Raw genomic sequence first — 21580 nt, 5'->3', positions numbered from 1 at the left:
ACTACTCGGTTGGATCGAGTTAGTAAGTCTTTTGTTGGGCGATGTATATGCTTCTACAATATGATCCCAGAAAATGTACAAAACAAATGTGTTACGAAATTTAAAAGAATTGTTTGAAAACGTTTGTGTGGGAAAGGTTTCTATAGCATAAACGATTTTCTTAATGACACCACGGACTGGGTATAAACCGAACACCCTCAGGCTCTTTAATCATAGATGTTTATTGTACGATATCACATTGTAATCCATATTTTATATATAAAAAAGCCCGCTGAGTTTCTTGCGCCCAATCTTCTCAGGTCTGTGGCAGTCTCTTTTGAACGGGTGGTAGTTTTTGACGTTCAATAAGTGATTTTGAATCCTATTTTGAATAAAAATATTTGAATTTTAATTTAAGACATCGGTCAGCCGGGGAGTAGATTATGACTATTTCTCTTATATAGCAATAAAAATGACTTTACACACTATTGCATAACTTACAAAACTCTTACTAATAAAAAAAATACATCATTACTGAAAAATCATTAAGGAAAAAACTAACATTTATATTACGAGATTGCCTTACAACGATTCCAAGTAGGTCATTTCAATTAGTTGGTATCGCTTACATATGCTCGTTGTGAAGTAGAAACAAAAAGTAAAAAATATTATTGATATTATGATTAAGTATTGAACTATATATTAACCCTTCATCCTTCGTATGTTTCCTAACTATACATAGATCGGGCACTGTAGACCGCAGACAACAAAGAGTCTGAGATAAAGGGGGCCAACGTCAACAGAACGAAAAAAGAACGAAAAGAAGTTTGATTGTGATGATTCATATCTTAACATTATTTAGAATTCAACTCTTATGTTATCAGACAATAGATTTAGAATCCGCATTTCAATATATATATTCATAAACAAATCCATATTCATTAACAAATCCATATAGTATGGAAAAGTTCTAAATGTTACAAAAAAATTTTGAAAAACAAAATTTTATGAACGTTGCGGGATTCGAACCCACGACCTCCGGCGTTCCGTGCCGGTGCTCTAACCAACTGAGCTAACCGTTCGAGTACCGCCTCGTTACAAAATTCTGTTTGCTTTGTTCAACTCTCGGGTTCAGCACCGGCACGGAACGCCGGAGGTCGTGGGTTCGAATCCCGCATCGTTCATAAAATTTTGTTTTTCAAATTTTAAAAAATATAACATATTATTACATACATATAACAAGTTGACAATACAAATACGTAAAAATATAATTGAAAACAGAGATGCCAAATGCAGCATATTTATACCAATTTATGGTCACAAAAGAATGTTTAATTCGTGTTGTACAAAATATCGTATCGTACGCTTAAAAAGGGTCCAGCGGCGGAATTTTCGGACTTTTCATCAATGGTAAATAGTGAACCATGGGTTGCAGGGCAGGGTTAATAGATATTTATTTATTTACGTTCTGTGTTGTTATTTGCAGTTGGGTGTCGGAAATGTTTATTTATTGAACATTTAACTGAGTGAAGTAATACTACCCGAGACCGTTACCCATCACAATTCTTAGGGTGGATATTAAAGTAGACACAATTTGTGGCATGTAAAATTACTACGCGAAATGTGAGCGAATTATTAATTCGATGTTGTCATGTTAAGTCATTCTAAACACAATAATTCACTTGTCTTTACAATGAATAATTATACGTCTACAGAATATGAGAAGAAAATTGATTTTTTCTTTTCATTTCTATTAAGTTACGTCACTTGGTGCTGGGGCTACTGCTTCGACTACCGAAAACAGCAAGCGTCGCAAATATGTTGGTCTCAATGCAATGACGTTCTATACATATAGATAATGCACCTCATACAAAAAGTCGAAATATGGCACATGCCACAAATGACACAATAATAACCTCTGACTGCTATGTGTATACATTTCTGTGTTTACTCCAGTTTTTTAAAACATTATTGGTCAATAGGAAGCAATGTAAACACAATTTCAGTTTCAGCAGCGTATTTTGAATTAAGATCCCGATTTGGAAAGTGACATCAGTGGAGTAGCAGTTAGGTATTTTTTTAAACCCAGACGAAAAAGAAGGTTACTATAAGTTTTACGTTCGTTAGTCCCTATTTTCCGATCAAGATCTGTTCAGTGGAAGGTTTTTTACGTTTTGCTCGTAATTTTGCTTGTATTTTTATTTGTCACTTCTTTACGTTCTGAAGAAATTTGGATTTAATAAGTTAAGGTAACGTTAAATGACAGAAACTAATACTCAAATATAATATTTTTTTTACATAGAATAATTAGTTAAACTGGTTATTTAAAAGTTATGTTCCTTCAATTAAAAAACAATTGTCTTTTAGACTTGGATATCTTTTTGGTATATGCTTACACTAAGCGGACATTAAAATATATTTATATGACACCTTTGTCTAATTTTAAGTGTGGTTAAATCCAAACAACTTAAATCCTTTAGTGATGAAATATAAATATGCTTATTTGGTTCGGAAATTTCATCATATCTCTATCTTGCTACCAACTGGCGCCAATTCTCTTTCATTATCTCGTGTACAGGAAAGCTGAAGAATATAGCTTTTACATAATATTTGCGATGTAAATAAGTATCAAATATCACTGGGTAACGATACTTTCGTGATAACGTGTAAATAGCACCAGTATGTAATTGTTCACTTTGTTGTAAGCCGTTCACATCACACAAAATACAATATTGCTAATCATTGTTCACTAGGCCTTAAAAAAATTTTTTAACAAAGAAACAAGTTTGAAGTCGGTTATTTTTTGTTAATTTTATTTTTTATTTATAGATTTTTAGTGAATCTGAACTACCTACACTAACTAATAATTTGTCTAAATTTGTGTCGATCTACTAAACTTTCCAATGCAGCAATGCATGTAAGCCCATTGCAATTTTAATACAGACAGTTAGAAATTCCACAGATCGCACCCTTACTGTACGTAGTTAAGGAGTTCCATTAATTCCATTGATATTTGACTACGACAATTATTAGTATCGTCTTATAATATCGTTAATTTGCTCCTAAGAATTGAAGAGTACCGTTACTTTGTCATGGATCCCATAATCGAAACTTAACCAAACTACTTTATAGTATATTCTTTGCAATAAAAAAGAGAATTATCGAAATCAGTTGGCGCAATATTGAGTAATTCTCAAATTTGCGCGTACATTGTTATAGCAAATTTAAGAGTTTCATGGTTTTCTCATGGTTGCCATTATCAGATCTGAACCTTATTGCAATGGGATCGAGAAGCACCAAAAAAAATTGAGACCCACCTCCTTTTTTGAAGTCGGTTGAGCGACTCTATTGTTTTCATTTCTGACTGTATCCTTTCATCTGTCTCCTTCTGACAAGCAGGTCTTATTGTTTTATGAAGTTAATGAAGTATCAATAACTGTACCATATTTAATGTAAAAATATTAATTTTATTAAATTACTTACGCTTTTTGCATATCCATCTTATATAAATAAAATAACCTTACCATCTCTGATAAGTGATGATGATGTTAAGTCACACCATCTTTTTTAGAGTCGTTAATGAATATTTCCTTTTCCAAGTTCTAGTCTATCTCTGTACTTAATTTCATCATAATATTTTCAGTGGCTTAGGCGTGAAAGCGTAACAAGCAAACTTACATTCACATTTACAATATTAGTATGGATATATGTGTTTTAGTGTTGCATGCATGTACATATAAGTATATTAATTATTTCTTTTATTAGCTTTACTTTCGACAAGTAAAACACATCTTAATTACATTATATATTAATTCTATTTCCTATGGTATATTAATTATATTCATTACTTATTAAATCTCACCACTAATCCCCCTTGGACATAAGAAAACTATAATCCATCTGTCATCTGAAGAACGCACTAAAAAATATATAGTCGCAAGCGACAACGATATCCGAAATTGACCGCCATAAATCATTTTGGGCAGAAACACAAGTGAATTAGACTGAGCAAGATCGCAAGATACGAGGGTTGGTACGTGTTTCTTACAGACAAGCACGTTAGTTCTCGCTCGATTAACTGTAGATGGGGCGTCACTTGGTCGGCTGGGGGGATATTCTCAGCGGAGGCAGATTTTTCGGTGATGATTTATTCGATTTATTACTAGAACAGAGGTAGAGATATTGTGTAGATATACATTTATAACTTTGAAGTGAAAACGAAAACCAAATTTGCTACACAAAATATGCGGGGTTATGATTCTAGAAGTATTGAGATTCTAATAGGTACTAATTTCTGTAGACAACTCTTCAGGGATAGATAGCCCACTGTGACGGCCCAGTCTAATTCAATACCCACATAATAAAGTGCTCAACGCACCTAAAGAAGTTTAAAGCGTAACTTGGATTATTATAATATGTGTACTAAGCCCCCAGTGAACTCGTTGAAATCTGTAAAATAAAGTTGCTAAACAACTTGATTCAAATTGTATTCACAATCTAAAAACAGAATGCAATTTTTTTCAGGGTTTGCATTTATTTTATGCGTAATGTAATCTTAATAAAACATGTTTTAATTTGTTGAAAATTTTGCAATAAATGAAAACGAATTCTATTTGAAATATCTACCTTAGCCTTATGCGAGCCTTTAATTTGTCTGACTATGAAACTGTGGATTTACTCACTGTTTCTATTGAAAATTTAGTAAATTTTTCTTATTGTAGACATTTCTTCAGCGAATAAATGCTGGCTTTTAGCAAACATTTATTAGAACAGGTCATGTCTTCTGAAAGTGAACAAATCTGGTAGTCCAAGGGGTTTAAATTTGGCCTAGTCTTGGGCTCCTATAAAGTCCGGATCATTTACTTCTAGTTTAGCTTGCGTACTTTGTGCTTCGTGATGGAAGTGGTGAGATGTGAGGTGTGATATGTTGAATCTTGCATGAAAGTCTAAATTTTTGAGTACATTTAGTAATTTTCCTTATAGTGCTCGTCAATTGTGAAAATTTGGTCATCAGTTAAAAGGATATTTCTGTACTTTTGTAAGGCAATCGCTGCAATTCTATTTGTTAATCACCCCATTACATCATTGTGATTAAATATTAGCCTCGAAAAATATTTGAAATGGCGGGATTCGATTTCAACAATTTTTAAATTAAGAATTGTTAAGATGAATAATATTGTTAGTCAGACTAATTATTTATAATAATCACAAAAAATGTCGAACACTATTCGCAGTTTTGTCTAAGCTTGCAGAATAAGTCTGCTGACTCGTGTGAGGGTTGGCACAAGGGTGCTGTAAAAAACAGCTTCTCTTTAGAAATAAATATGTTCCAGAAAAGTTGCAGTTCAAAATGTGTTTTTTTCGCGTAAAATTTAAAAAAAAAATATATATATATATATATATATATATATATATATATATATATATATATATTTTTTTTTTATATATATATATATATATATATATACATATATATATATATATATATATATATATATATATATATATATATATATATATAATTTAAGAAATATATATATATATATATTTCTTCTGTGCGTTTATTTGCCACTGAACTCTTCCTAAACGGCTCTACCGACTTTAATGAAATGTTCTGTGTGCCTTCAGGTGGATTTGAGATTTGTTTAGATTCACAATTGAACTACCTCCTAAACGGCTAGACAGATTTTGGTGATTTTTTTGTATGTTCCATTGAATTTGAGAATAGTTTAGATTCTCAATTCAGAACAATTTGTTATGTTTTAAAAATGATAACCCTCACTTCTGGGATTAATTCACAAATAAAATTTGAAAACAAAATTTTATGAACGATGCGGGACTCGAACCTACGACCTCTCGCGTTCCGTGCGAGCGCTCTTCCAACTGAGCCAACCGTTCGAGTGACGTATCATCATAAAATCTTGTTTGCTTTGTTCAACTTTTTTTCATCCCATTTGTCATCCCATACGGATTGGAAAATGAGATCAACGGAAAATTCTAAATATCGGTTATTGATATGCCAAAAACAAGAAAATTGATTAAAATATGTATTTTTTATAGTACTCATAGTTATAATGACAACTACTTATGATAAATATCTTATTTCTCATACTCATTTCTTATTATTTCTGTCGTGAAGCAGTATTGTTTAAGCATTACTGTGTTTCGGTCAGCAGGGCGCCATAGCTAGTGAAATTACTGGGCAAATGAGACTTAACATCTTATGTCTCAAGGTGACGAGCGCAGTGTAGTGCTGCTTAAAATTTTTGGATTTTTCAAGAATCCTGAGCGGCACTACATTGTTAAGGGCAGGGCCTATCAATTACCAGCTGAACGTCCTGCTCATCTCGTCCCTTATTGTCATAAAAAAAATAAGAAAGCAACAGGTAAATAAAAATGAAAATGAGATCTGGAAAGGTCTTGAAACGTCGGGCTAACTAAAATAATAATAAAAATGTAACTCTAACGCAAAAATCTAATATGAAAACAAAGTTACGCGTTTCAATAATTTAAAAAGTGTTTTATTTATAAATAACTATTACTAAAATATAAAAGCATATTGTGTACCAAAAAATATAAGTATAATCGTGCACGGTACTCAAAGAGATGAAACGCAACATAATGTAATATGTTTCATGTCTACTAATGTCATTACAGCGCTGACACTCAAACGTTTTTAAGCTTTTGCGGATTTTCCTTCTCTAAGTAATAAACTTGACAGTCGCGTCGGCTTGACAGAGCTTTGAACATGCGAAGCTTTGAGCCTTTGTAACGAATTGCATGATTTATTTGGTCTTATTGTTTGCGAATATTGGATTTATGAGACAATAAACATAAAATTGAATATTACGTTGGGGAAACAGTTCCTTTGCATTTTATATGAAAACTCAAGACATTTTTTTAAAGTTTATTTATAATTTTTTTATGAAAATAAGGGACGAGAGAACGTTGAGCTGATGGTAATTGATACGCCCTACCCATTACAATGCAGTGCCGTTCAGGATTCTTGAAAAACCCCAAAATTCTGAGCGGCAGTACGATTGCGCTCGTCACCTTGAGACATAAGATTTTAAGTCTCATTTGCCCAGTAATTTCACTAGCTACGGCGCCCTTCACACCGAAACACAGTAATGTTTACACATTACTGCTTCACGGCAGAAATAGGCGCCGTTGTGGTACCCATAATCTAGCCGGCAACCTGTGCAAAGGAGCCTCCTACTGGTACATTTATTAAAGGCACCATTTTGTTCGATGACTTTTTGCTGTCTTTTAGGTGACATTGGTGTAGAAATTTTGGGACTTAAAAAACCGCGACAAGTAGTTTTGACACTCTTCTCGTGATGTTTACCTGGCACTGCTTATAGAACTCTGAAAATACCGAATCAGGTGGAAACTTCAAGATGCAAAGGTAATGCATCTAGCATTAATAGATCACAGCCAAACTGAACTGAAAGACTAGAATACTAGAAAGACTGTCTATTGATCAATTCCGAGCGCTTTCTCTCAACTTTTTCCTTTAATCTCATCAGTGGCTGCAAGTAGAGATCCAATTTGATCGTTCTTCCCAGCGGTAAAAGGTGATAATGAACTATCCCCTTCGAAACTCACTTGCATCACCTTATTGGGGATAAACCATAGTTTTGCCACTGTTTACGAAGCCGGACCGACCTTTGACCACGACCTTTTTCGGACTTTCTTTTCGGATGTGATTTACTTTTCATCACCATCTATCAATCTTTTCAATGGTTCAATTTTGATACAATATCTCAATAAATAATCGCAAATTAGTACATGGCTCATTAAGTTTCTTTCAGTAGGCTTGTATGGTAAATATCGAGATTTTTTGTGTACCTTGCTTATTCAAATGTTTCAAAACTGCCATAGTACTACTGATATGGTGATTTTGCTCCAAACCTGTGCTGAATAAATAAAACATCGATATCGATATAGATATCAATTCACCACTTTGAAGGGAGACAAACAGAAAGACTTCGACGGAACTTCATGGTAGGGTGAAAAATAAATTGACACACACTTGTAAGCGCAAACAAATAAATATACCTTATTTTTTTTTCTCTAATGTGCCATAAGAAGATAAACTTAAAGAAATGTATATATACAGTCACTTTGTCTCCTAAGTGGGAGAGTCTCCTAAACAATACCCGTATAGTTGAATACATAGTTTTGCACGGCAGCCATCTTGGATTTCAAAAATGATCCTAAATTCGTTCTCCATAACCCCGAGAACCATAAAAACGATATCCATATTGTTGAAATCATAATTTTGCTCGGCGGCTATTTTGGATATAAGAAATCCTAAATTCCTTCCCTGCAACCCTGAGAATATTTGAAACGATAGGCATATAGGTACTAAACAATGCTAACTATGATTCTACGTAGTAACGTTCCTTTCGTAGCTGTTTTTTGCTTTCCTAAGAGTGCGTCCTCCCTTGGCAACTGTTAAAAATTTCATAAAAAAACTCACATTCGAATTTATAATATTAGTAGGTAAGGATTACCCACGATGCGATGACTTGCCCTAAGAAAAGTTTTTTTTCTAACAATGTTCCTTTTAGTTGCCTCGTGGAAGAAAACCTTCAGTTGTTTTTAAACTGTTACTAATATTATCTTATTTATATAAAAAGAAACTTAAACTAAGTAGACTTGAACATAAAAGTGAATATAAATTTACACAGTACCTACACACCATAAAACTTCTAAATATTAAAAAGAAGAATTAAGGCAAAACTTCACATTGTTAGAAACGTGAACTGGGGCAAAAAGTAATATGTTTTCACGTGATATAGTGCCCTCGGCAGCAGAGTCTCAAATTCATTAGTGCGGCGCGACCTCTTTAGCGAATACCGACGAGAACGTCTTCTGTGAAAACACACGGCGACATATTTTAGTCTGACATGCTGTTGTTGATACAATAACTAGCGGTCGTAATGATCTTTTTTTGTATGGAAAAGGAGGACAAACGAACATACGTGATCTTATGATGGCAAAAAATATCTTTGTTTTCTTTGGATATTACGTTCAAATTTTTGGAACGAAGTTCCTTATGGGACGATGCGAAGGGGTACCCTAACCGGGAAAAAACTTCCGGAACGTAAGACATGAAGTGACGACTCAGCATATCTCACCTCTAACTATGTATGTAGTTACAAACCTATCTTGGCTGACACCGACTCCAAAAATTACAATAATAATAACTAGAATTAGATTAATTTATTTGATTGTATAAAAATATTGTAGAATCAATTTTAAAATAAATCACATTGTTCTTAAAACAGTGTCCGAAGTAATATTTTTCCCTTTTCGTGTATCAGAATCAAAGCCGTGCAAAGTCAAGCGTAATACATTATAGAAAAAGTACATATTAATGTATTAAAAATAAAAAATATACAAGAAATCATGACGTATGATATATATTTATACGATAAATTCATAACCGTCGTTAGCTACAATTCATACACGCAGTACTTATCGAACCGAGGTCGAAAATATACTTATTGAGTTTTTGTCAGTAAGTTTGTGCCAAGAAACAGCAACAACGTTTATGTAATATTACGCCAAAATCCACGCAGGCAAATTTGCGGGCGCTTGTTCGTAATTAAATATATAAATGGATAGAATTTAATTAATGGAGTAGGCTAGTTACGGGTGTTTATATAGAAAAATATTCAAGCTGAGGTTCAGGATTAGTCTATTAAATGAATTATCTACGTCGATATGTGTCTTATATGTGTCGATAGTAAAAATATTTTTTTTTGTGCAACTGTTTCAGCACTGTAGTAGCCCTGTAGCGTTTTCGTCTAGTTTAATAGAAATGGGGCGTTTTTTGCTTGAGTTATTTTCCGTATGTCTTCATGCTCATTGCGAGAAAGCATCGTGGAAATATTTTTATCCAACTGCACATTTATTGTGAGCTTTACATAATCGTATTTTCATGTATGAGAGCTTTTCTTAATACTTTTTAGAGTTCCGTATGCTCAAGGGTGTCATACGCCTCGTTGAGTCATACATTGTAATGACCCTATTAAGCGATTTTAACTAAATATTATTCTATTTTTTATTTATTGGAGGAAATATACCTAAAGGAGCATAATATAAGTCCCGGGTTCGAATCCCGGTAGGTGCAAGCATATACATGATGAATATTGATGTTTGTTTCCGAGTCATGGATGTTTATATGTATTTATGTATGTTTAAGTAAGTATATTGTATTAAAATATATCGTTGTATTGTAACCTATAACACAGGCTATGTGCTTAACTTGGGGCAAGATAATTTGTGTAAAAGTGTGTCAATATTATTATTATTATAAGGATTTTGTACTGTAAAAGTTTTCGAACAATTATTATATTTATGTTTCCATTTGGAAATAAGTACAAAATCATAAGAACGTATCATTTTACTACCTATTTTTATGAATAAAATAGAATAGAAATATATTTATTTACCATAGGGAGTGACAATACCATAACATTAACATAACATTTAAGCTGAACTTAAATTGGGAAGCTAAAGATTTAAAAACATTGTGAAAATTGTGTAGTAAATAAATAAATTTATTGTTGCCCTTGAAAAGCTAGGAGTATATCTTTATTATTTAAAATTTTTCATACTTCCACCATGAAAGGTACCTATTATAAGTGTTTATTTAAAAAAAAAAACGTTAGACCTGTATTTACCTGTAAATTAATAAATTCGGTCATATGGAAATATAATTAAATGTTCAATTATTTTGTTACAGATCCCCGCTACCAGAGCACCAGAATGTATGTATAACAATTTCTACTTTACATCATACTAGGATAATTTTCTGAGAAGGGACTGGGGGATGAAAAGTTTTGTGATGGCAAGTCACAGTAGGGGATGGGGTTTATATAATAAAGATTGATACACACAATATACGATTATTTATATATATACAGTTAAATTTTAATGAATTTTTATGAATAATTTATAGCACGACGCATATTTTTGGGGCAGCACCTTACAAACTAATTTGTTATGTAAATAACAGCCATTGTAAAACAGTATATTTTATTGAAAAGAGTAGCCGATGAGTTTCTTGTGTGTTCTTACGAGCTCAACTTTTTACGAACATAATATGGTAAGCTCAGTAATTTAAAAGAAATATTTGTAGTGACGATTTAGAAAGCGCTTATTTTAAGCCTATTTGAATAAAGTTTGTTTGACTTTGCCTAATTATTGGATGACCCCTGAGCAAGTCAGCCCTAGGTATAAGCACCTCTAGGTTTTTTAACAACAGGCTCAACTCGCCCGCTGATCCCCGACAGAGGTGCATTCTTCGTAAAAATATATTATGCAAAGTGCAAAGATTTGAAGAATATTGAGCTAATTATGGGTTTCCAAAATAACATCTAATTGAATCTCTAAAGTTGACACGGTTAATTTTTTTTTGCAAAAAGGGTCGCGTATAATTTTGGCCTGCTTTTCCAGATGAACACCTCATTAAACGGCGCTCGCTATATCGATGCTAAGTATCTACAGGCTTAGTACTACTTTTCAAATTTTCAAATAACTTATCAACTTCAAAGTCAAAGTGAAATAAACTTTATTCAATTAGGCTTAAGCTAAGCGCTTTTGAATCATCACTACAAATATTTCTTTTAAATGACTGAATTTATTTATTTAATTTATTTTTTAATTTTAAGTTGAGTTCGTGAAAAGAAACTCAACGGCCACTCTTTTCAATCAAATATAATGTTTTACAATGGCTGTTATATACATAACAAGTTAGTTTGTTAGGTGCTACATCCAATATATGAGTCGTGTTTAAATAATATAAACTATTTCATAAAAAGTAATAAATACAATATGTTATGTTTTTAAAGTGATAACCCTCACTTCTAGGATTAATACACAAATGAAATTTGAAAACCAAATTTTATGAACGATGCGGGACTCGAACCCACGACCTCCGGCGTTCCGTGCCGGTGCTCTAACCAACTGAGCTAACCGTTCGAGTACCGCCTCGGTATAAAATTCTGTTTGCTTTGTTCAACTCTCAGGTTGTGGCTTCAGAGTTGGTTAGAGCACCGGCACGGAACGCCGGAGGTCGTGGGTTGGAATCCCGCATCGTTCATAAGATTTTGTTTTTCAAATTTTATTTGTGTAAGTAATAAATAATTAAATGTATAAATATAAATTACCGTATACTGGATGCATCAACCTTTAGAGCGTGAACTCATTGTTTGTGTAAGGATGCTTCGTGAACATGATGGTCGTGATTACTGTCACAATTAGTAATTGCATCCAGCAAATATAATGCTTAATTAAATAATACCTAACGATATCTATATTTTTGTGTAATTTATTTAGGATTTTTAAATCTACCATGTATCTAAAAATAAACCTGTTCTTAGAAATCCTACGTCAGCTTTTTGTGGCTAAGCAATCTCTCAACCATACCGACAAGAAGACCGCAAGCCTGATGGAACTCGGATCCTAATGAAAGCGTCACTGGCATTCGGTAATACGTTGGAAAGATTGGATACGTTTTTTCAGATATAGATTTTATTTTTTATATAGCACATACATTGATTCCATCTCTGTCATCTATACTATTATATAAATCTCTACCTTCTATCTGGTTACAAATTTTTTGTGAAATAAATATCTAATATATAAAATTACATACTACATAGCATTGAAGTTAACACCATATAAAAATAGAAAATGCTATTTTACCCGTGTACACTTATTTTTAAATCTATTATATAAAATTCTCGTGTCATGGTGTTAAACTTTGAACTCCTCCGAAACGGCTTGACCGATTCTCATGAAATTTTGAGTGCATATTGGGTAGGTCTGAGAATCGGACAACATCTATTTTTTATCCCCCTAAATGTTAAATAAAAGTGGTCCACAGGATTTTATTTTTTATTTTTTAGAACATTACACTCCCGATGTCGAGGTCAAGAGACAAGAGGTCCCCGGTTCGAATTCCGGAAGGTGCAAACATTTATATGATGAATATGAATGTCTGTTTCCGAGTCATGGATGTTTATAAGTATTTATGTATGCTCAAGTAAGCATATTGTACTAAATATATCGTTGTCTTGTACCCATGGTACAGGCTATGCCTCGTTTGGGGCAAGATAATACTCGTATGTCACCGTTGTCAATATAGGTACTATAGTACCATTCTTAGTCTCGGAAGTGGTACCTAATGTAGAAGGCTAGAAGGATAGATTTTAGCAATATTAACACATCCCAGGTATTGAATATTCGGATATTGTAGACCGTTTTGTCTATTGAAAAATAAGAGCTTCTTAATTTTTTTTCCTCGAGTTAATTTTCGGGAAAGCGATGCTCTGACTGATAAATTGCTTTGCTTACAAGATATTAACGTACAGTAAAAATATAAGGATAGAACCATATGGAATAAACAACAAACTAATAAAAAACGTCGAATTATTTAACCAATTTTGTTAATTTAAAGGGGCATCTACCTAAAATACGACACTCGATCCCTTTTATGTTTGGATATACTGTTATTTGGATAATTTTTCACAGAACACTTTGTCATTGCGTGACGTTGTATTCAAAGCGCGGTGGAAACACTGTCAATTTTTGAGTGTAATTGTGAGTCTAATTATTTATTGTGCGTCAGTGATAGAAATAATATTGTGAATAGAAAAATGTGTCTATCCAATTGAACAAGAATTGTGCAATGTCTGTTAATTGGATCGAAGGAAAATAGAGAACAATATTATTAACTTGCAACTGAAGCTTTCATTACAAGTCATTTGTACATTTTAATCAAGACTGCGGTTTGTTGGTCACCAGTGTTGTACTTTACACGTTTTGTTATAGACTAGTTGTGTACCCTACTTTGTCTGCGTGAACTTATATCTCTGCATGTTAATATAAAGAAGTAAATATTTTAAACGATCAATTCGTTATTATTTTTAAAGTGATAACCCTCACATCTGGAATTAATTACACAAATTAAATTTAAAAACAAAATTTAAACAAGATGTAAAAATTTATGAACCCTACGTCACTTGAATGGTTGGCTCAGTTGGAAGAGCGTTCGCACGGAACGCGAGAGGTGAACACATCGATCATAAATTTTGTTTTTAAATTTAATTTGTGTAATTGATCCAAGAAGTGAGGGTTATCACTTTAAAAAAAATTGCTAAGATTTGAAAGAGCGACATCTCAAGTCAATTTTCTAATATGCAAATATTGAGGTTGAGCAGGTTATCAACTGTAAAGTAGATCCTGTAGATGAAGCTACAATCTGAGAGTAGAACAGGACATATCAAGATTTAAGAACCTTGCGTCACTCGAACGGTTGGCTCTGTTTGAAGAGCGCTCGCACCAAGCGCGAGAGGTCGCGGGTTCGAGTCCCACATCGTTCATAAATTTTGTTTTTCAATTTTATTTTAAATGATGCCACCCAATATATTGTTGATAATGTTATGTACGTATTGGCACATATAAGTAATTTTTCTAGAAACTGCTATAAACATAATAAACAAAATTAAACTTGATATGCCTATATTATGTTACCAAGCAAGACAAGTTACTAACCCCCTTATTCATAATAGTCTGCTAACTTAAAGCATTGCTAATTCTCACTCTGTCTTCTTCTATTAACCTAAGTCAGAATGAGAAAAAACACTCCTTAGAAGCTGTTTAAAGTTAGCGGACCATTATGAATAAGGGGGTATGTCTTTTGTTGGGCGATGTATGTGATCTTACAACATGATCCCGTAAAATGTACAAACATTAGTTGTCTTATATTAAGGATTGGTCTCCGCTGCGCTCCAACTGGATAGCAGGCGTAGTCCCAAAGTGCGGCAACTTTTACTACGCCCAAATGGTACTCGAGCCAGTCTCGAACATGTGTGACGTTCACGTGCTACACGTTCTGTTGAACTTTGCTGATAATTGAAACTAAAATTGCATTGGTAAAAATTAAGTAAAAATCTGTAAAAATAATACTACAAGAAATAAGAAAGACACTGGGATCACATCATCACTAATTATTTTGTATTTTATTTATTTCAATGTAAAATAACACGAAGCGTATGTTACAAAATTTGAAAGATGCCATTGAGTGTCAAGATGCCACGCACAGAAGCATCTAAATGTTGCCGTAATATAAAAGCTATTCATTATATAAGACCAATCCTTAATCTAAGAAAAGCGTGTTATAAAATTTGGAAAATAATTGTCAAGAGGCGTTTAAATGTGGTTTAAATAACTTTCCTAATAATACCACATATTGGCTATAGAGCGACTGTCCTTCGGCTATTTAATAATAAGTTTCAACTAAATATACTCGTAAAATAAAATACCTTCATTAAGTTAAGAAATACTATATTTTTAAATTTTGTAGATTGAACAAAAACAATATAATTTCAGCTAATTTGACATTTCGTTTATAATATCAAAATGAATCCCCTAATTTCTACCGCTCTCCGTTCAAAGTAACTTCCAAGTTTAAATTAAACAGATTATCCTTACTAATGGCACACTTTGCTGTTGGACCGGACATAAAGTTGCCGATGACGAACAGCACACATTTCCTCCTAATGACCGCATTTAGACTGGGCGACGCATAATATGGAAGTACACGCCATTGGCCGATATCCAAACATGTGCCCGACACAACTCACTGTGCTATTTGCACGATGGAGATAGCTGTTACACTACATACATATTGTAAAATTATAGAGTGAGTAGGTATCGTTCGTTCTGAATATGATTGTAACGTTTATAATTTACTTCAAGTTTTACTTCAGTTTTATTTCAGCATCAGCTCAAACCAAAATACCATAAAGAAGAATATTTAAATCATTATTACTATTATTACTAGAAAAACACCCGTTAGATTCATGGGCAAGAAAATTCTTGATGCCTGCATTATTTGACCTCCATTTTATGACACGGAACCCTTCATTATAACAATAGATATAATATTATCAAGGCTAGCATGTTTTTTTTTATATTAGCGTGAACAACCGGTTGTTAGTCTGTAACGCGGCCGATTTACTAAAAATCACTTAATGCGCTTAAAAAAGTTTTGACGATTTCGCCTTTTTCTGCGTTAGGCAGTAATGTGTAAGCATAACTGTGTTTCGGTCTGAAGGGCGCCGTAGCTTGTGAAATTACTGGGCAAATGAGATTTAACATCTCATGTCCTTGAGACACGGTGACGGGCGCTGTTGTAGTGCCGCTCAAAATGTTTGTGTTTTTCAAGAATCCTGAGCGGCACTGCATTGTAATGGGTATGGCGTATCAATTATCATCAACTGAACATCATGCTCGTCTCATCCCCTATTTAAAAAAATATTGTTTCTTGTATTCAAGTTATGCTTCTCTCAGAGTTTTTTTTAAATTGTGAAACATTTTTAAATTAACATTTAAACATTGGGTATATTTTCATAGATATATTGTGAAGCCAGAGTTAAAATATTTATTTCCTTAAATTTTTCACCCAGGGAGTCCCTAGACTTCATTTTATAACTTGCACGAACATCTCGCTTCTGCCGGGCAAAAATATCATTGACATCCGTGGCATGACCCCACAGCAAGGTCCATAGGTCATCATGCTATGAAAATAACTAAAAAATAAACTAATCGAGCAGTATCTATATCTCACAATTGCCTTTTGTTCTTAATCGCATAAGAAACAGAGCTTAGCCTGTTCAACGATTTGTTTATATGAGGACCCCATTGTAACCCTTTATCCAAAGTACACTATACTTTATTTAGTTGGTCATAATTCTGTTGCTATCTATTTAATTTGAAAAGCAGTGATGTATTTGCGAACACAACTTCCTTATGCTTATCTTGGACATATTCAGGTATAGGAAGTCTTTATATGAATCAAAAACAAGAACAGTCCTAAAATGGAACCTTGTGGGACTCCTATGCGGACTGCCGATCCCGATGATTTTTTTCCGTTTATGTGCTGTTGTGTGCTGGACACTATTCCACAAATAAGATTCTATAAGGTAGAGCCCCAGTCCAGTTACACCGTAGTGGCAAAGCTTCATGAGCAAGATGTCATGTCGCACACAATCAAAAGCCTTGGATAAGTCGCAGAATATACCTAAAGCATCCTGCGAATTCTCCCAGGTTTCATAAATGCTTTTAATCAGGTTGAATCCTGCGTCTGTTGTTGATAGACCACGCGTGAAACTGATCAGTGCCGAACAGTAAACGTTTTTCAAGGGAAAACTGAAATTGAGCGAAAACGTAACACTTCAAGTGCACTACACGATACGATACGAGTTACGATAAAACGTATATGTGTATTTGACTATCAAAAGTTTAACTATATTGTTAAGTAAAACAATATATTAGTTAATTAAATTATGCAAAAACGATTTGAAATGACAAAAAAAATGATGTGGTGTCGTGGGCCACCAGGTAGGAACGAAGTTGCTTCGGCTAATGTAGAATCGACACAAATTGCAAAAAAAATCGTTCTTATATTGCTATAATCGTTATCATATCTATAATAATATTATAAAGCTGCAGTGTTTGTTTGTTTGTTTGTTTGAACGCGCTAATCTCTGGTACTACTGGTCCGATTTGAATGATTCTTTCAGTGTTGGGTAGTCCATTTATCGAGGAAGGCTATAGGCTATGTTTTTTTTTCAAAATTAGGGATCCGTAATAAAATTGCTATTTTGTAACACAAGGTGTAAAATCGAAAACCTATTTTTGCGTGCGCTGCAAAAACTATTGACAATAGATCAAAATGATGTACAGGCTATAATATAGGCAATATTTTATTAGTTATAAAACTATCGCGTGAATTATACTTTATATGGCAAAACAACGTTTGCCGGGTCAGTTAGTATTAATATAATAATATTGATAATATATACACTACTCGCTTGTGTATGCGACTGTCGCGCCTGCGCACGTCTCATTTAACGGTTTTATTCCACGCACTTTTCCATGCACTTTTTTCTTACGGTTTTACCATCACATTTTTTTCAGTTCGGTCCCGCAGCAAAATCCCTATCTCCTCCAAGCCTGCAGTAAGGAACTTCGTTCCAATAATCAAGAGTATGCCGTTCGTTCGAAACGCTTTCGTCATGCATTGACTAGCTTACTCCCTAAGTCTATTACTAATAATAATTAATCGTACTATTAATATCAAATATACATATATATGTTTTTATGTTATTTATTTATTTATATATATATATATATATATATATATATATATACATAATGGATTTTCATGCACTAATAAATGAGTATGAAAAAATTTATTGCAGACGTTAAGGGTGGTAGTGTACAAAACCTCAATGAACTATATTAGTACTATCTGTCAGATAGATAGTCAGTAGTTAAAGTTTGGTATTTCATAAAAAAATTAAAATGTTATGTCCGTTGTGCAATAGATCTTGAGGGACAAAGAATCTTTCCCATGACGTGATATTATTTTGGTTCGCTTAACAGATGCTGTTGTTACTTACAGGAAAGGATTAAAATAATTTATGTTCAACTATAACAAACTTTAGAAACGCTGTATTGACAGTTTGACAGTGAATTCAAACTAACCCAATCAAAATCAATGAACAGCCTTATATAATTTATACGTCTAGATAGAATCTCTGGCTGTTAGACATTCGATTAAAACAGGCGAGGAATATTAGTTAAGTGTGCGTGACAAGCTTTGCTTACACTCGCGATTTGTATGACATTTTGTGTTTAGTGTGTGTGAATTGTCCAAAATAGAGGTTAGTTCTAAAGTCTATTATTTTCGACGTTTTCACAGCTGTCATGTTCTATCCAGACATATAAATAATCTAGGTTTACTACTCACGTAGACTAGATCTATTATTACTTTAACCGTCTTTGATTTTAATTAGTTCCTTAGTATTTTGAAATTTATTAAACGAGCTAATCAAAGAGTATATAAATACTAAGTAATACGAGGCGGGACTGCCTTAGTAAAAATTGAAATTTAGTTTGGTATGAAACATGCAGTCATTTGAGATAAGTTTGAAATAGTAGTAATTACAGTATGGGGATTGGCGATTCAAATACAAATTTAAATTCAAATATTTTTATTCAAAATAGGATGTGACATCACTTATTGAAAGTCATAAAACTACCACCCATTCCAAAATGAATGCCTCAGACCTGGGAAGTATGGGCGCAACAAATTCAGCGGGCTTTTTCTTTTCATGGAATAAATATGTTTACAAAGTAATATTGTACAATTAAACTTATTATTAAATAGCCTGAGGGCGGTCACTTCATTCCCAATCTGTGGTATCATTAAGAAAGTCATTTATGTTGTAGTAACCTTTACCACACAAACGTTTTTCGACAATTCTTTTGAATAACGTAATACTTTTGTTATGAACTTTTTCTGGGATCTTGTTGTAAAAGCATATACATCGCCCCACAAAAGACTAACTAGCTCGACTTAGCCGAGTAGTAGGCATCATAAGTTTATGTCTGTTCCTGGTGTTAACATTATGGTTATGACAGTTTCTGGCAAATTCACTTATGTGCCTATGAACATACATTACATTATCAAGAATATATTGATAGCAACAGTCAAGATGTTAATTTCTTTGAATTTTGCTCTCAATGACTCTTTGAAGCATAATCCGGCTAAGTTTGATAGAGAATAGTTGCTTAAAACGTAGTGGATTTCGGATATCTCCGTTTGTCACAAGATTATAGCCGTCATCTGTCAATCTATCAATGACTGCACGTTTCATACAATCAAGTGAATCGCTTTTTTCTAAGAGAGTTTCGCTAGGCTGTAGCTAAACACTAGCAAATGCAGACATTGATAAATCACAATCGGTCACACATAATTGAGTGGCAGATCGTCTATAATATATACTAGTATATTAAATGTCTATGGTATCTACTGAGCTTTATGAAATGAAATGATATTATTTATTTTGCTTTGGAATAGTGTATGTCCAGATTTTTAATATAACCATGTGTTCTCTATCCAGCTTATATGAAAAGCATACAAAAACTTAAGACTAATTAAGAAATTTATTAATACTATACTTTATAAATATATAATAAACTAGCTGACTCGACCGACAGTTGTTCTGTATTTAACAAAAAAAAAAAATATAAATAAAAAATAAAAATATAATTGGAATTTGTCAATAATTTTTCATAACATCAAGAATTATTTCGTAACGTATGCTCCTTGTTGTTATCACAGAAAAGAAAAAGATCCGTGGTTGTTATAATGAAATTGCTTCACAGAAGAACTGCCAAACCGTGCGTCAGTAAATTCTCTCATAGAAAATATGTCCTTACAAAACAAATATTGGAAATAAAAATAATTATGGGTCTTGGACCGATCGAAATAAAAGTATCTCTCAAACTTGATGGAGTGCGGTTTGGTCCAACTTGGACCAAACTGCACTCCATGAAGTAATCCCCATTAAGATTCGTTCATTAGTTAAGGAGTCCATCGCGGACAAACCACGTGTCACGTAATTTATATATATTAAGATGATATAATATTGACTCACTATGACACAAATTATTTTGTCCCAAACTATAGCCTGTACTATGGGTACAAGACAACGAGATACCTACATTTAATAAAATATACTTACTTAAACATACATAAATATATATAAGCATCCATGACTCGGAAACAAACATCTACATTCATAATATAAATGTTTGCACTTACCGGATTTCGAACCCGGAACCTCACTCTAGTCACTAAGCACTGAGTTATTTGGGTCGTTGTATTATCCCTACTAAATATTATAAATGTGAATGTAAGTTTGTTTGTTACTCTTTACCGCCGGAGCTAATGAACCGATTTTGATGAAATTTGGTACAGCGATAGACTACAGCTTGGGAAAGGACATAGGCTACACTTTATCCCGGAAAAATCGTAGGTTCCCGCGGGGTATATGAAAAACAGAAATTCACGTCGATGAACTATAACTTCACCTAAGTAGATTCATAGCCATAGCAATCTTTATTGAAATAAGATTCATAAAATATGGAACCGGAAATGGAATAAGACACGAGATAATCTTCATTACCAATGGGAGGCTCCTTTGCACAGAATGCCGGCGAGATTGTGGGTACCACAACGTCGCCTTTTTCTGCCGTGAAGTAACGTGTTAGCATTACTGTGTTTCGGTCTGAAGGGCGCCGTAGCTAGTGAAATTACTGGGCAAATGAGACTAAACATCTAATGTCTCAAGAATCCCCAGCAGCACTGCATTGTTATGGGCACGGCGTATCAATTACCATCAGCCGAACTTCCTGCTCGTCTCGTCCCTTATTGTCATAAAAAAAATAATCTTCAATTCCAAACTTGGTTATAATTTTTAAAAACCCTTTATATACGCGGACGAAGTCGCGGACTTCAGCTAGTGCTGCTTTAAGTTGTAATGTTTTAACTTTAGACAAAAATTTCAAAGATTTTAGTATAGGTATTTATGCAACTGTTGTGTAATAAAGGGTGTATTTGTGATATATATGTGATAATAGTATCACATGAGTGTTTTAATACCTAATTATCAACAGTTGCATACAAGACTTTATCTACACCAATAATATGAATCCTCTATAAAAG

At 33.4% G+C, this 21580-nt stretch overlaps 1 protein-coding gene across 1 annotated transcript in view; it reads left to right on the top strand.

Annotated features, from left to right (window-relative positions):
* Window positions 1–21580, top strand: part of LOC126974412 (uncharacterized) — a 375370-nt gene that overhangs the window by 199159 nt on the left and 154631 nt on the right. Inside the window, exon 4 of the mRNA XM_050821894.1 lies at window positions 10739–10763. The gene's annotated coding sequence lies outside the window, so the exon portion shown is untranslated. The remainder of the gene's footprint in view (window positions 1–10738; window positions 10764–21580) is intronic.

The sequence above is a fragment of the Leptidea sinapis genome, chromosome 32 (genome assembly GCF_905404315.1).
Source record: "Leptidea sinapis chromosome 32, ilLepSina1.1, whole genome shotgun sequence".
NCBI lineage: Eukaryota > Metazoa > Arthropoda > Insecta > Lepidoptera > Pieridae > Leptidea > Leptidea sinapis.
This window is presented reverse-complemented; position numbering and strand designations above follow the sequence as displayed.